Source organism: Mercurialis annua, linkage group LG3, assembly GCF_937616625.2.
Source record: "Mercurialis annua linkage group LG3, ddMerAnnu1.2, whole genome shotgun sequence".
NCBI classification, from domain to species: Eukaryota; Viridiplantae; Streptophyta; class Magnoliopsida; order Malpighiales; family Euphorbiaceae; genus Mercurialis; species Mercurialis annua.
This window is the reverse complement of record NC_065572.1, coordinates 26,488,260-26,505,774: the sequence shown is the minus strand read 5'-3', so window position 1 is coordinate 26,505,774 and position 17,515 is coordinate 26,488,260.

The following is a 17,515-nucleotide window of genomic DNA, read 5'->3' as shown; positions in this document are numbered from 1 at the left end:
ATTATTAAATAGTGTATTAGCAAGTTTGAATTAAAAAGAACATAAATTTTTGTCAATTGAACTGTTTTATAGATTTGCAAATGTATTGGGAAGTAAGAGGAAATTTCGGATTTAAATGTGGAGGTCTTGAAATTTTTCAAGGGTTTGCAAAACCGATGGTTTTTCAACGGTAAGGGTAGTGTGATTTCGAATGAAAAGGAGGTGTAAGACGTAGAGTCTTTTAATCAAAGTGGAAATTCTTTTTGTGTATAAAATATTTGATATTAAAAGATTTTATACCCACAGGAATTGATTTTGAGCATAACTAACAATCTGATCGTATTGATCTCTCGTTGTATACGAGGCTGTAGTCAATTGATTGAATAATTTTGAGGATTTGAATTCGATTTTGTTATATGAGGTAGTTGATTTAAAAATCGAAATCGCGGTTAATAGGTTTCGACAACTAAAATAGGTTGATTGATTTTGTTATAGAGGGTATTATCGTAATAATGGATATCGTTGGGTCATTTGTTGAACCCTTGGTAAGGGTGACAAATTTTATGTTGTCAGATGCAGTCAATGTGCAGAGTAGTCATGGCGTTATGTTTCTGAGTGATTGGAAGAATCATTATGATGGATATTGTTTATAATTGATATAGAAATTTATTTTGTATTCATGAGAGATGTTCGTTTTTCTTTGAATTGCGTTATGAGTTTTTGTGTTGTGGATTCACAAGTTAATAGTATTATCGAGCTGGTACCAATCGTTAGGATTAGATGATTATTATCATGTTTGTTTTGGAACCGAAATATTTTCTGAAGTTATTGGGTTTGTTATCGGTCATTTTGAAGTAGAGATGCTATAAGTAAAAGGAAGTAAGGGTTTAGGAATGATAGATTTTATCAACTATATTGCAATGTTATTGTTTTGTTTAAGGCAAAAGAGTTTGGAGTTGTAGAGCTATAGTTGAGCTTAACGCTTAACCATGTATTGATATTGAGGATTTTGTAATAGATGAGTTTCGAGCTGGCTTTGGAAACCACTCCGGTATAGAAAAATGGTGACTCTCAGTTGAATAAATTGTGTTATTATGAGTTGGAGCATCTACTGCTAGAAACAGGATTTGGTGCATAAGTGTGTTGTGATCGCTTAATATGCGAGCCAGTGTCGGTTATGCGATTGGAGATTGGATCTTAATTATCCTAGTATATTAGCCGAGTGCTGGGTAGTAGAGCTTGTTGTATCTTAGTTGAACTGCCCTAGAGTTATGTTATCGTTATGCCTAGTGGAAGTTGTGTTAGTACTTTGGTGACCTTTGAGTGTGTTCAGTTTTTGCAACTGAAGGTTTTGAAGTGTTTTGAGGGACAACCTGTTAAATTTTGCTTGCGCGTGCGTATGCCGTTGGACATGGAATACCATCAACGACAATGGATTGGTTTCTTGGTTTTGATCTGTTATTTAATGACAGAGGTCGTGTGCAGTTTCGTATATTTTGTTGTCCTAATTTACGCTAGGTATCTTGTGGATGTGTTTTCTTATCGGCTTTGTACATTTTGTTTAACTGGATGTGTAACTTTATGTTATGTGGTGTGTCAATAGTTTTATTTAAATTTGAGGACGAATTTTTAATTAGTTGGGGAGAATGTAATACCCCGTAAAATTTTACATTTTATTACATTTAAATTCCGACATTTTTTTCCCGGTCGTTTTGAAGTAATTTCGATATTAGTGGCTTGGTTCGAGTTGTTTGGTTTGGGTGTGATTTATTGGTTTAACCAATTATATTTTTAAATCAAAAATAAAAAAAAATAGAATTCATTCATTCCCGTTCGGGAATTGGAATTCCCGAACGGGAATCTCATTTTTGGGTCTGGTCTCGTTCTAGACCAGGCATTCCCGAACGGGAATCATGGCCTGAAAGGCCATTCCCGTTCGGGAATCACATCAGCCCTTGGACCCATTTGTTTGGCCCTTTTCGACCTCGTTTACGGCCCGCTTCCACTCGTTATTTAAAAGCGACTTCTAAACAGAAAACCTAGATCACGCTGCAAGCTAGCCCTAGCCGTTTTCCGTTTGTCCATTCGCTGAGAAACGAAGCCGAAATCATCATCCAAACTCTGCTGTTCCGGTTAGTTTTATAATTCCTCAATCTCAGATTTCTGCCTTGAACGACATTACGTAATTTGGTTCGTTCTCTTTCGTTTCTAGATCGAAATTGATTCCGCTTGATCTCAGACGTTCTAGACTCAATTCCCTACGTTTCCCTTTTTCAGTTTTTGCTAAACGGTACGTAATCAATCCCGTTTCAATCGCCGTACGGTTTCCGTTTTAGGAATGTTATACACTGTTCTTGGTATTTGTGGTTATGCCGATTGATTCAATTCCTTTTTGCTATGATTTTGCTTGTATTTGATTATATATCTTTCGGGTTATTGTTTGTTTAAGCTTTCAATGAGTATCTATCCATTGTTATATATTTGTTCTTCGTTCTCGGATTGATTAAGGTTCGGCAGAAATGTTTTGATGGGTTCTTGGTGTTGATGTATAAGATGTAATGGAGATGTTATATGTTGATCTTGGTTTGATAACTGATTACATGCTTTTGTAAGATTTAATTCTTGTTGTATGTATAAACTCCATGGTTCAGTAACATAGGTTTCAACTAGGCGGGGATTAGTGTGTTTAAAGGAGGAAGATGGTCAAATGGCCACATTGATAATGAATATTGTTTGTGTAATTCAAAGAAATCCTTTAGGTTTAACTTGGTCATTTAATTAATAATAAATAGGATTTTGATTTGATTTTTAATTAACAAATTGTGAATGATAGTTATTGTAATTTAAGTTAATATAATTACTCGGGTAATTATATTTGCCCTCTAATGTCGTTTTTTCAAAAGTTGGCTAAATTACAATTTAGTCCCTGGACTTATTTTTATAACTTAATTAAGTGGATTTGTGATAAGTAAATTTATATTTTGTATTAATTATAAATAAAAGTAATTAATTTGATTTTTGGAAATCAAATTGGCTAAAGTACAATTTAGTCCCTAATTTGCAAAAGTACAATTTGGTCCCTAATTGGTTAAAGTGCAAATTGGTCCCTGAACTTTTATTTGACTTATTTAACTAAGTTTTTGGGGTTGTAACTTGGGTTACTTTGAATTGAAGTTATTGAGTTCCGCTTTTAAAATGGTTTATTATTTTATGGAATTATTTTATAAATATAAACTCGGGTTTATATTTGATAAACGTTTTGAATCGGGTTAGACTTGGGTCACCCGACAAGTGAGGTTAACTTGGTAGTTTATGATAACTCAGCTAACCCAATATTTGGAAATTATTTATTATTTAAAGTTATTAAATAATATTTATAAATTGGATTTTAAGCGGGAACTCAATTGACTTGTTTTAATTGGGTTTTATTTACCTAATGGGTATTAATTGTGTGTGCTTTGGATTGTTCATTTCGACATGTTATTTGTACTAGTCCTATGTGGTGTCTAGTACTCTCTAGAGTTAGGGTCTGTTTTTAATAATTATTTTATTTGTCTAGACCCGTCTATTGTTCGTGCTCCAGAGGCGAACCAGGATTAGTTGCTTGCCGGTTTTCACGTGGATTAGCAAGCAGTGAGTTTGTACTTACTATTTACCGCTTTATTAAGTAAATTGTTATTTTAATATTAAATATATATACTGTACGTATATTTCGAACTGTTTTTATATTATGGCTTCTAGTTGGAACATGCTACCTAATGGGCATCATTAGGACTGCGTGCGCACCGGTAATGATCTGGGAAAGGTAATTATGGTAATGTGGTAACTCGGTGTGAGCATAGCTCTCGGGACCAAGTAGAGTAACTCGGTGTAGCTCAGCTCTCGGGACTCTGTTATAAGTGTGGTCAGTGGTAACTCGGTGTAGCTCAGCTCTCGGGACCAGACCTATTGGATTATGTTTATTATTTAGAATTGTGGATTAAGGTTCCAACTATTATTCGTAATATTGTTATTAAATGCTTTAAACGTTTTAAAGGTTTTCCACTTAATAAATGTAGATAGTGGTATGAACTCATCTCAGTATATCTGACCCCGTTGTTTTCCCAATTTTCCCCAGGGTTATGATCTGAGAGAGTCTGGTGATCTCCGCATTTACTTTTCCTCGGAGGTTCCATTTATTTTAGTAGAACTGTAAAACTGTTTTATTCTTAGACCGCAGTAGTAACTAGACGTCTTTATTATTATTATTTATTTTGTCGGATTGGTTCGACTGGTTATATTGCTCTGGCATGATGTATTATTTACATTAATTCATGATAAATCTATTTTAGACTCAGATTTGATTAAGCATGTTATATTAACTGTTGAATATTATAACTGCTAGTTTTAGGCTGAAGTCTCGGTTGCCCCCGAACATTGGTTTTCTGCAGGTTTATGTGTTTATGTGATAAATGAAAGGCTAGCTACGGGTTTCGGTACTACATTACCCATACCCTAGCGCCGGTCGCGATTCATGAAAATGGGTCGTGACAGAAACAAATCCAAACGTTTCACATTTTTAGTGATTTAAGACAAACGTTTACAAACGTTACGAAACAAATCCAAATGTTTCACCATTTTAGTGACTGAAGCCAAACATTTACAAACGTTATGAAAAAAATCCAAACGTTTCGAAACAAATCAAAACGTATAAAACATTACGAAACAAATCCAACTGTTTCACCTTTTTAGCAATTTAAGTCGAACGTTTACAAAGGTTACAAAACAAATCCAAATGTTTCACCTTTTCAGTAATTTAAGTCAAACATTTACAAACGTTAAGAAACTAATCAAAACATTTAAAATGTTAAGAAACCCTTTTTAGCATTTTAAGCCAAATGTTTACAAACGTTTCACCTCTTTAGCGATATAAAACAAACGTTTACAAACGTTACAAAACAAATTCAAACGTTTCACCTTTTTAGTGATTTAAGCCAAACGTTTACAAACGTAACAAAACAAAACCAAACGTTTCACCTTATTAGCGATTTAAGCCAAACATTTACAAACGTTATGAAACAAATCCAAAAGTTTCACCTTTTTAGCGATTTAAACCAAACGTTTAAGATGTTACGAAACAAATCCAAACGTTTCACCTTTTTAGCGATTTAAGCCAAACTTTTAGAAATAATACAAAACAAATCCAAACGTTTCACCTTTTTAGCGATTTAAGCCAAACGTTTACAATCGGTACGAAAAAAATCCAAATGTTTCCCCTTTTTAGCGATTTAAGCCAAATGTTTACAAACGCTACGAAATCAATCTAAACGTTTCACCTTTTTAGCAATATAAGCCAAACGTTTACAAACCTTACGAAATAAATCCAAACGTTTCACCTTTTTAGCGATTTAAGACAAACGTTTGCAAACGTTACGAAACAAATCCAAACGTTTAACCTTTTTAGCGATTTAAGCCGAACGTTTACACATGTTATGAAACAAATTCAAACGTTTCACCTTTTTAGTGATTTAAACCGAACGTTTCCAAACAGTACGAAGCAAATCCAAACGATTCCCCTTTTTAGCGATGAAAGCCAAACGTTTACAAAAACGTTACAAAACAAATCCAAACGTTTCACATTTTTAGCGATTGAAACCAAACCTTTACAAACTATTCGAAACAAATTCAAATGTTTCTCATATTTAACAATTTAAGCCAAACGTTTACAAAATGTACGAATCAAAACCAAGAGTTTCACCTTTTTAGCAATTTAAGCCAAACGTTTACAAACGTTACGAAACAAATCCAAACGTTTCACATTTTTAGCGATTTAAGCCAAACGTTTACAATCGTTAAGAAACAAATCCAAATGTTTCCTCATTTTAGCGATTTAAGCCAAACGTTTAAAACGTTACAAAACAAATCCAAACATTTCACCTTTTTAGCGATTTATGCCAAACGTTTACAAACGTTACGAACAAATCCAAACATTTCACCTTTTTAGCGATTTAAGCCAAACTTTTACAAACGTTACGAAACAAATCCAAACGTTTCACCTTTTTTAGCGATTTAAGCCAAATGTATACAAACTTTACGAAACAAATCAAAACGTTTCACCTTTTTTAGCGATTTAAGCCAAATGTATACAAACTTTACGAAACAAATCAAAATGTTTCACCTTTTAGCGATTTAAGCACCTTTTAGCGATTTAAGCCAAACATTTACAAACGTTGGGTAACAAATCCAAACGTTTCTCATATTTAATAATTTAAGCCAAACATTTACAAACGTTACGAAACAAAACCAAGTGTTTCACCTTTTCAGCAATTTAATCCAAACGTTAACAAACGTTATGAAACAAATCCGAACGTTTCACCTTTTTATCAATTTAAGACAAACGTTTCACCTTTTTAGCGATTTAAGCCAAACGTTTACAAACGTTAAAACCAAACTTTCAAAACGTTACGAAACGAATCCAAACGTTTACAAAAGTTACAAAACAACACCAAACGTTTCCCCATTTTAGCGATTTAAGCCAAACGTTTATAAACGCTACGAAACAAAACCAAACGATGGTAAATTTTACGAAACAAATCCAAATGTTTAACCTTTTTAGTGCTTTAAGCCAAACGTTTACAAACGTTACGAAACAAATCCAAACGTTTCACCATTTTAGTGATTGAAGCCAAACATTTACAGACGTTATAAAAAAGATCCAAACGTTTCGAAACAAATCAAAACGTTTAAAATGTTGAAACAAATCCAACCGTTTCACCTATTTAGCAATTTAAACCGAACGTTTACAAAGGTTACAAAACAAATCCAAATGTTTCACCTTTTCAATAATTTAAGCCAAGCGTTTACAAACGTTACGAAACTAATGAAAACGTTTAAAATGCTAAGAAACCCTTTTTAGTATTTTAAGCCAAATGTTTACCACGTTACGAAACAAATCCAAACAATTCACCTCTTTAGCGATATAAAACAAACGTTTACAAACCTTACGAAACAAATTCAAAAGTTTCAGCTTTTTAGTGATTTAAGCCAAACGTTTACAAATGTAACAAAACAAAACAAAAAGTTTCACCTTTTTAGCGATTTAAGCCAAACATTTACAAACGTTAGGAAACAAATCCAAAAGATTCACCTTTTTAGCGATTTAAGCCAAACGTTTACAAATGTTACGAAACAAATCCAAACGTTTCCCCTTTTTATCTATATAAGCCAAACGTTTACAAACGTTACGAAGAAAATCCAAGCGTTTCACCTTTTTAGCGATTTAAGCCAAACGTTTCAAAATGTTACGAAACAAATCCAAACGTTTCTGCTTTTTTAGCGAATTAGGAAACAAATATAAACATTTCACCTTTCTAGCGATTTAATCCAAACGTTTACAAACGTTACGAAACAAATCCAATCGTTTCACATTTTTATCGATTTAAGCCAAACCTTTACAAAATGTTATCGAAACAAATCCAAACGTTTCTCCTTTTAAGCAATTTAAACCAAACGTTTAAAAAGTTACGAAACAAATCCAAACGTTTTAACTTTTTAGCAATTTATGCCAATCGTTTACAAACGTTACGAAACAAATCCAAAATTTCACAGTTTTAGCGATTGAAGCAAAAGAAATCCAAACGTTACAAAGCAAATCCAACGTTTAACATTTTTAGCAATTTAAGCCAAAATTAACAAACGTTACGAAACAAAAACCAAGCGTTTCACATTTTTATCAATTTAAGCCAAACGTTTACAAACATTACGAAACAAATCCAAGCATTTCACCTTTTTAGCAATTTAAACCAAACGTTTACAAACGTTATCAAACAAATCCAAGAGTTTCACCTTTTTAGCAATTTAAGCCAAACGTATACAAACGTTAGGAAACAAATCCAAACGTTTCACCTTTATAGTGATTTAAGCCAAACATTTACAAACATTGCCAAACAAATCCAAACGTTTCACCTTTTAGCATTTTAAGCCAAACGTCGGAAAACGCTACGAAAAAAAAAACGTTTAAAATGTTACGAAACAAATACAGACGTTTCACCTTTTTAGTGATTTAAGCCAAACTTTTAGAAACGATACAAAACAAATCCAAATGTTTCACCTTTTTAGCGATTTAAGCCAAACGTTTACAATCGGCACGAAGCAAATCCAAACGTTTCCCCTTTTTAGCGATTTAAGCCAAACGTTTACAAACGCTACCAAATCAATCTAAACGTTTTACCTTTTTAGCAATATAAGCCAAGCGTTTACAAACGTTACGAAATAAATCCAAATGTTTCACCTTTTTAAGGATTTAAGACAAACGTTTGCGAACGTTACGAAACAAATCCAAACGTTTAACCTTTTTGGCGATTTAAACCGAACGTTTACACACGTTACAAAACTAATTCACATGTTTCACCTTTTTAGCGATTTAAGCCGAACGTTTCCAAAGGTTATGAAACAAATCCAAACGCTTCCCCTTTTTAGCGATGAAAGCCAAATGTTTACAAACGTTATGAAACAAATCCAAACGTTTCATTTTTTTAGCGATTGAAACCAAACCTTTACAAACGTTATGAAACAAATTCAAATGTTTCTCATATTTAACAATTTAAGACAAACGTTTACAAAATTTACGAAACAAAACCAAGAGTTTCACCTTTTTAGCAATTTCAGCAAAACGTTTACAAACGTTACGAAACAAATCCAAACGTTTCACGTTTTTAGCGATTTAAGCCAAACGTTTACAAACGGTACGAAAGAAATCCAAACGTTTCACCTTTTTAGCGATTTAAGCCAAACGTTTGCAAACGCTACAGAATCAATCCAAACGTTTCACCTTTTTAGCGATTTAAGCCAAACGTTTACAAACGTTGAAACAAATCCAAATGTTTCCCAATTTTAGCGATTTAAGCCAACGTTTAAAACTTTACAAAACAAATCCAAACATTTCACCTTTTTAGCGATTTATGCCAAAAGTTTACAAACGTTACGAACAAATCCAAATGTTTCCCCCTTTTTGAGATTTAAGCCAAACGTTTACAAAAATAACAAAACAAATCTAAACGTTTCACCTTTTAGCGATTTAAGCCAAACATTTACAAACGTTGGGAAACAAATCCAAACGTTTCTCATATTTAATAATTTAAGCCAAACGTTTACAAACGTTACGAAACAAAACCAAGTGTTTCAGCTATTCAGCAATTTAAGCCAAATTTTACGAAACAAATTCAAACGTTTCACATTTTTATCGATTTAAGCCAAACATTTCACCTTTTTAGCGATTGAAGCCAAACGTTTACAAACATTAAAACCAAACTTTCAAAATGTTATGAAACGAATCCAAACGTTTACAAAAGTTACAAAACAACACCAACGTTTCCCCATTTTAACGATTTAAGCCAAACGTTTAGAATAGTTACGAAACAAAACCAAACGATGGTAAACGTTACGAAACAAATCTAAACGTTTCATATTTTTAGTGATTTAAGCCAAACGTTTACAAACGTTACGAAACAAATTCAAACGTTCCACTATTTTAGTGATTGAAGCCAAACATTTACAAATGTTATGAAAAAAATCCAAACGTTACGAAACGAATCCAAACATTTACAAAAAATACAAAACAACACAAAACGTTTCCCCGTTTTAGCGATTTAAGCCAAACGTTTATAAACGTTACGAAATAAAACCAAACGATGGTAAAAGTTACGAAACAAATCCAAACGTTTCACATTTTTAGTGATATAAGCCAAACATTTACAAACATTACGAAACAAATCCAAACGTTTCACCATTTTAGTGATTGAAGCCAAACATTTACAAACGTTATGAAAAAATCCAAACGTTTCGAAACAAATCAAAACGTTTAAAACATTACAAAACAAATCCAACTGTTTCACCTTTTTAGCAATTTAAGCCGAACGTTTACAAAGGTTACAAAACAAAACCAAACGTTTCACCTTTTTAGCAATTTAAACCAAACGTTTACAAACGTTACGAAACAAATCCAAACGTTTCACCTTTTTAGCGATTTAGGACAAATGTATACAAACTTTAGGAAACAAATCAAAACGTTTCACCTTTTAGCGATTTAAGCCAAACGTTTACGAATGTTGGGAAACAAATCTAAACGTTTCTCATATTTAAAAATTTAAGTCAAACGTTTACAAACGATACGAAACAAAACCAAGTGTTTCACCTTTTCAGCAATTTAAGCCAAACGTTAACAAATGTTACGAAACAAATCCAAACGTTTCACCTTTTTAGCGATTTAAGCCAAACATTTACAAACGTTACGAAACAAATCCAAACGTTTCACCTATTAGCGATTTAAGCCAAACGTCGAAAACCGTTACGAAAAAAAACCAAACGTTTAAAATGTTACGAAACGAATCCAAGCGTTTCACCTTTTTACCGATTTAAGCCAAACTTTTGGAAACGATACAAAACAAATCCAAATGTTTCACCTTTTTAGCGATTTAAGCCAAACGTTTATAATTGGTACGAAACAAATCCAAACGTTTCCCCTTTTTAGCGATTTAAGCCAAACGTTTACAAACGCTACGAAATCAATCTAAATGTTTCCCCTTTTTAGCACTATAAGCCAAACGTTTATAATCGGCACGAAACAAATCCAAACGTTTCACCTTTTCATCGATTTAAGCCAAATGTTTCACCTTTTTAGCGATTTAAGCCAAACGTTTACGAACGTTAAAACCAAACTTTCAAAACGTTACGAAACGAATCCAAACGTTCACAAAAGTTACAAAACAACACCAAACGTTTCCCCATTTTAGCGATTTAAGCCAAACATTTTTAAACGTTACGAAACTAAACCAAACGATGGTAAACGTTACGAAACAAATCCAAACGTATCACATTTTTAGTGATTTAAGACCAACGTTTACAAACGTTACGAAACAAATCCAAACGTTTCACCATTTTAGTGGCTGAAGCCAAACATTTACAAACGTTATGAAAAAAATCCAAACATTTCGAAACAAATCAAAACGTTTAAAACATTTCGAAACAAATCCAACCGTTTCACCTTTTTAGCAATTTAAGCCGAACATTTACAAAGGTTACAAAACAAATCCAAATGTTTCACCTTTTTTTAAGTCAAACATTTACAAACGTTAAGAAACTTATCAAAACATTTAAAATGTTAAGAAACCCTTTTTAGCGATTGAAGCCAAATGTTTACAAACGTTACGAAACAAATCCAAACGTTTCACCTCTTTAGCGATATAAAACAAACGTTTACAAACGTTACGAAACAAATTCAACCGTTTCACCTTTTTAGTGATTTAAGCCAAACGTTTACAAACGTAACAAAACAAAACCAAATGTTTCACCTTATAAGCGATTTAAGCCAAACATTTACAAACGTTACGAAACAAATCCAAAGGTTTCACCTTTTTAGCGATTTAAACCAAACGTTTAAGATGTTACGAAACAAATCCAAACGTTTCACCTTTTTAGCGATTTAAGCCAAACTTTTAGAAATAATACAAAACAAATCCAAACGTTTCACCTTTTTAGCGATTTAAGCCAAACATTTACAATCGGTACGAAAAAAATCCAAATGTTTCCCCTTTTTAGCGATTTAAGCCAAATGTTTACAAACGCTACGAAATCAATCTAAACGTTTCACCTTTTTAGCAATATAAGCCAAAAATTTACAAACCTTACGAAATAAATCCAAACGTTTCACCTTTTTAGCGATTTAAGACAAACGTTTGCAAACGTTACGAAACAAATCGAAACGTTTAATCTTTTTAGCGATTTAAGCCGAACGTTTACACATGTTACGAAACAAATTCAAACGTTTCACCTTTTTAGCGATTTAAACCGAACGTTTCCAAACGGTACGAAGCAAATCCAATCGATTCCCCTTTTTAGCGATGAAATCCAAACGTTTACAAAAACGTTACGAAACAAATCCAAACGTTTCCCATTATTAGCGATTGAAACCAAACCTTTACAAACGTTTCGAAACAAATTCAAATGTTTCTCATATTTAACAATTTAAGCCAAACGTTTACAAAAGTTACAAAACAACACCAAACGTTTCCCCATTTTAGCGATTTAAGCCAAACATTTTTAAACGTTACGAAACTAAACCAAACGATGGTAAACGTTACGAAACAAATCCAAACGTATCACATTTTTAGTGATTTAAGACCAACGTTTACAAACGTTACGAAACAAATCCAAACGTTTCACCATTTTAGTGGCTGAAGCCAAACATTTACAAACGTTATGAAAAAAATCCAAACATTTCGAAACAAATCAAAACGTTTAAAACATTTCGAAACAAATCCAACCGTTTCACCTTTTTAGCAATTTAAGCCGAACATTTACAAAGGTTACAAAACAAATCCAAATGTTTCACCTTTTTTTAAGTCAAACATTTACACACGTTAAGAAACTTATCAAAACATTTAAAATGTTAAGAAACCCTTTTTAGCGATTGAAGCCAAATGTTTACAAACGTTACGAAACAAATCCAAACGTTTCACCTCTTTAGCGATATAAAACAAACGTTTACAAACGTTACGAAACAAATTCAACCGTTTCACCTTTTTAGTGATTTAAGCCAAACGTTTACAAACGTAACAAAACAAAACCAAATGTTTCACCTTATAAGCGATTTAAGCCAAACATTTACAAACGTTACGAAACAAATCCAAAGGTTTCACCTTTTTAGCGATTTAAACCAAACGTTTAAGATGTTACGAAACAAATCCAAACGTTTCACCTTTTTAGCGATTTAAGCCAAACTTTTAGAAATAATACAAAACAAATCCAAACGTTTCACCTTTTTAGCGATTTAAGCCAAACATTTACAATCGGTACGAAAAAAATCCAAATGTTTCCCCTTTTTAGCGATTTAAGCCAAATGTTTACAAACGCTACGAAATCAATCTAAACGTTTCACCTTTTTAGCAATATAAGCCAAAAATTTACAAACCTTACGAAATAAATCCAAACGTTTCACCTTTTTAGCGATTTAAGACAAACGTTTGCAAACGTTACGAAACAAATCGAAACGTTTAATCTTTTTAGCGATTTAAGCCGAACGTTTACACATGTTACGAAACAAATTCAAACGTTTCACCTTTTTAGCGATTTAAACCGAACGTTTCCAAACGGTACGAAGCAAATCCAATCGATTCCCCTTTTTAGCGATGAAATCCAAACGTTTACAAAAACGTTACGAAACAAATCCAAACGTTTCCCATTATTAGCGATTGAAACCAAACCTTTACAAACGTTTCGAAACAAATTCAAATGTTTCTCATATTTAACAATTTAAGCCAAACGTTTACAAAATTTACGAATCAAAACCAAGAGTTTCACCTTTTTAGAAATTTAATCCAAACGTTTACAAACGTTACGAAACAAATCCAAACGTTTCACCTTTTTAGCGATTTAAGACAAACGTTTGCAAACGTTACGAAACAAATCGAAACGTTTAATCTTTTTAGCGATTTAAGCCGAACGTTTACACATGTTACGAAACAAATTCAAACGTTTCACCTTTTTAGCGATTTAAACCGAACGTTTCCAAACGGTACGAAGCAAATCCAATCGATTCCCCTTTTTAGCGATGAAATCCAAACGTTTACAAAAACGTTACGAAACAAATCCAAACGTTTCCCATTATTAGCGATTGAAACCAAACCTTTACAAACGTTTCGAAACAAATTCAAATGTTTCTCATATTTAACAATTTAAGCCAAACGTTTACAAAATTTACGAATCAAAACCAAGAGTTTCACCTTTTTTGAAATTTAATCCAAATGTTTACAACGTTACGAAACAAATCCAAACAATTCACCTCTTTAGTGATATAAAACAAACGTTTACAAACCTTACGAAACAAATTCAAAAGTTTCACCTTTTTAGTGATTTAAGCCAAATGTTTACAAACGTAACAAAACAAAACCAAAAGTTTTACCTTTTTAGCGATTTAAGCCAAACATTTACAAACGTTAGGAAACAAATCCAAAAGATTCACCTTTTTAGCGATTTAAGCCAAATGTTTACAAATGTTACGAAACAAATCCAAACGTTTCCCCTTTTTATCTATTTAAGCCAAACGTTTACAAACGTTACGAAGTAAATCCAAGCGTTTCGCCTTTTTAGTGATTTAAGCCAAACGTTTCAAAACGTTACGAAACAAATCCAAACGTTTCTGCTTTTTAGCGAATTAGGAAACAAATATAAACATTTCACCTTTTTAGCGATTTAAGCCAAACGTTTACAAACGTTACGAAAAAAATCCAATCGTTTCACATTTTTATCGATTTAAGCCAAACCTTTACAAAATGTTTCGAAACAAATCCAAACGTTTCTCCTTTTATGCAATTTAAACCAAACGTTTAAAAAGTTACGAAACAAATCCAAACGTTTTACCTTTTTAGCAATTTATGCCAATCGTTTACAAACGTTACGAAATAAATCCAAACATTTCACAGTTTTAGCGATTGAAGCAAAACAAATCCAAACGTTACAAAACAAATCCAACGTTTTACATTTTTAGCAATTTAAGCCAAAACTAACAAACGTTACGAAACAAAAACCAAGCGTTTCACATTTTTATGAATTTAAGCCAAACGTTTACAAACATTACGAAACAAATCCAAGCGTTTCACCTTTTTAGCAATTTAAACCAAACGTTTACAAACGTTATCAAACAAATCCAAGAGTTTCACCTTTTTAGCAATTTAAGCCAAACGTATACAAACGTTAGGAAACAAATCCAAACGTTTCACCTTTATAGCGATTTAAGCAAAACATTTACAAACGTTGCGAAACAAATCCAAACGTTTCACCTTTTAGCATTTTAAGCCAAACGTCGAAAAACGCTACGAAAAAAAAGGTTTAAAATGTTATGAAACAAATACAGACGTTTCACCTTTTTAGCGATTTAAGCCAAACTTTTAGAAACGATACAAAAGAAATCCAAACGTTTTATCTTTTTAGCGATTTAAGACAAACGTTTACAATCGGTACGAAGCAAATCCAAACGTTTCCCCTTTTTAGCGATTTAAGCCAAACGTTTACAAACGCTACGAAATCAATCTAAACGTTTTACCTTTTTAGCAATATAAGCCAAGCGTTTACAAACGTTACGAAACAAATCCAAACGTTTCACCTTTTTAGCGATTGAAGACAAACGTTTGCAAACGTTACGAAACAAATCCAAACGTTTAACCTTTTTGGCGATTTAAGCCGAACGTTTACACAAGTTACGAAACAAATTCACATGGTTCACCTTTTTAGCGATTTAAGCCGAACGTTTCCAAACGTTACGAAACAAATCCAAACGCTTCCCCTTTTTAGCGATGAAAGCCAAATTTTTACAAACGTTACGAAACAAATCCAAACGTTTCATTTTTTAGCGATTGAACCCAAACCTTTACAAACGTTACGAAACAAATTCAAATGTTTCTCATATTTAACAATTTAAGACAAACGTTTACAAAATTTACGAAACAAAACCAAGAGTTTCACCTTTTTAGCAATTTCAGCCAAACGTTTACAAAAGTTACGAAACAAATCTAAACGTTTCACATTTTTAGCGATTTAAGCCAAACGTTTACAAACGGTACGAAAGAAATCCAAACGTTTCACCTTTTTAGCGATTTAAGCCAATCGTTTGCAAACGCTACGAAATCAATCCAAACGTTTCACCTTTTTAGCGATTTAAGCCAAACGTTTACAAACGTTGAAACAAATCCAAATGTTTCCCAATTTTAGCGATTTAAGCCAACGTTTAAAACGTTACAAAACAAATCCAAACATTTCACCTTTTTAGCGATTTATGCCAAACGTTTACAAACGTTACAAAAAAATCCAAATGTTTCCCCCTTTTAGCGATTTAAGCCAAACGTTTACAAAAATTACAAAACAAATCCAAACGTTTCACCTTTTAGCGATTTAAGCCAAATGTTTACAAACGTTGGGAAACAAATCCAAACGTTTCTCATATTTAATAATTTAAGCCAAACGATTACAAACGTTACGAAACAAAACCAAGTGTTTCAGCTATTCAGCAATTTAAGCCAAACTTTACGAAACAAATTCAAACGTTTCACCTTTTTATCGATTTAAGCCAAACGTTTCACCTTTTTAGCGATTGAAGCCAAACGTTTACAAACATTAAAACCAAACTTTCAAAATGTTATGAAACGAATCCAAACGTTTACAAAAGTTACAAAACAACACCAAACGTTTCCCCATTTTAGCGATTTAAGCCAAACGTTTAGAATAGTTACGAAACAAAACCAAACGATGGTAAACGTTACGAATTAAATCTAAACGTTTCACATTTTTAGTGATTTAAGCCAAACGTTTACAAACGTTACGAAACAAATTCAAACGTTTCACCATTTTAGTGATTGAAGCCAAACATTTACAAACGTGATGAAAAAAATCCAAACGTTACGAAACGAATCCAAACATTTACAAAAAATACAAAACAACACAAAACGTTTCCCTGTTTTAGCAATTTAAGCCAAACGTTTATAAACGTTACGAAACAAAACCAAACGATGGTAAAAGTTACGAAACAAATCCAAACGTTTCACATTTTTAGTGATTTAAGCCAAACATTTACAAACGTTACGAAACAAATCCAAACGTTTCACCATTTTAGTGATTGAAGCCAAACATTTACAAACGTTATGAAAAAAATCCAAACGTTTCGAAACAAATCAAAACGTTTAAAACGTTACGAAACAAATCCAACCGTTTCACCTTTTTAGCAATTTAAGCCGAACGTTTACAAAGGTTACAAAACAAAACCAAATGTTTCACCTTTTTAGCAATTTAAACCAAACGTTTACAAACGTTACGAAACAAATCCAAACGTTTCACCTTTTTAGCGATTTAGGACAAATGTACACAAACTTTACGAAACAAATCAAAACGTTTCACCTTTTAGCGATTTAAGCCAAACGTTTACAAATGTTGGGAAACAAATCTAAACGTTTCTCATATTTAATAATTTAAGCCAAACATTTACAAATGATACGAAACAAAACCAAGTGTTTCACCTTTTCAGCAATTTAAGCCAAACGTTAACAAACGTTACGAAACAAATCCAAACGTTTCACCTTTTTAGCGATTTAAACCAAATGTTTACAAACGTTACGAAACAAATCCAAACTTTTCAACTTTTAGCGATTTAGGCCAAATGTCGAAAAACGTTACGAAAAAAAACCAAACGTTTAAAATGTTACGAAACATATCCAAACGTTTCACCTTTTTACCGATTTAAGCCAAACTTTTGGAAACGATACAAAACAAATCCAAATGTTTCACCTTTTTAGCGATTTAAGCCAAACGTTTACAATCGGTACGAAACAAATCCAAACGTTTCCCCTGTTTAGCGATTTAAGCCAAACGTTTACAAACGCTACGAAATCAATCTAAACGTTTCCCCTTTTTAGCATTATAAGCCAAACGTTTATAGTCGGCACCAAACAAATCCAAACGTTTCACCTTTTCATCGATTTAAGCCAAACGTTTCACCTTTTTAGCGATTTAAGCC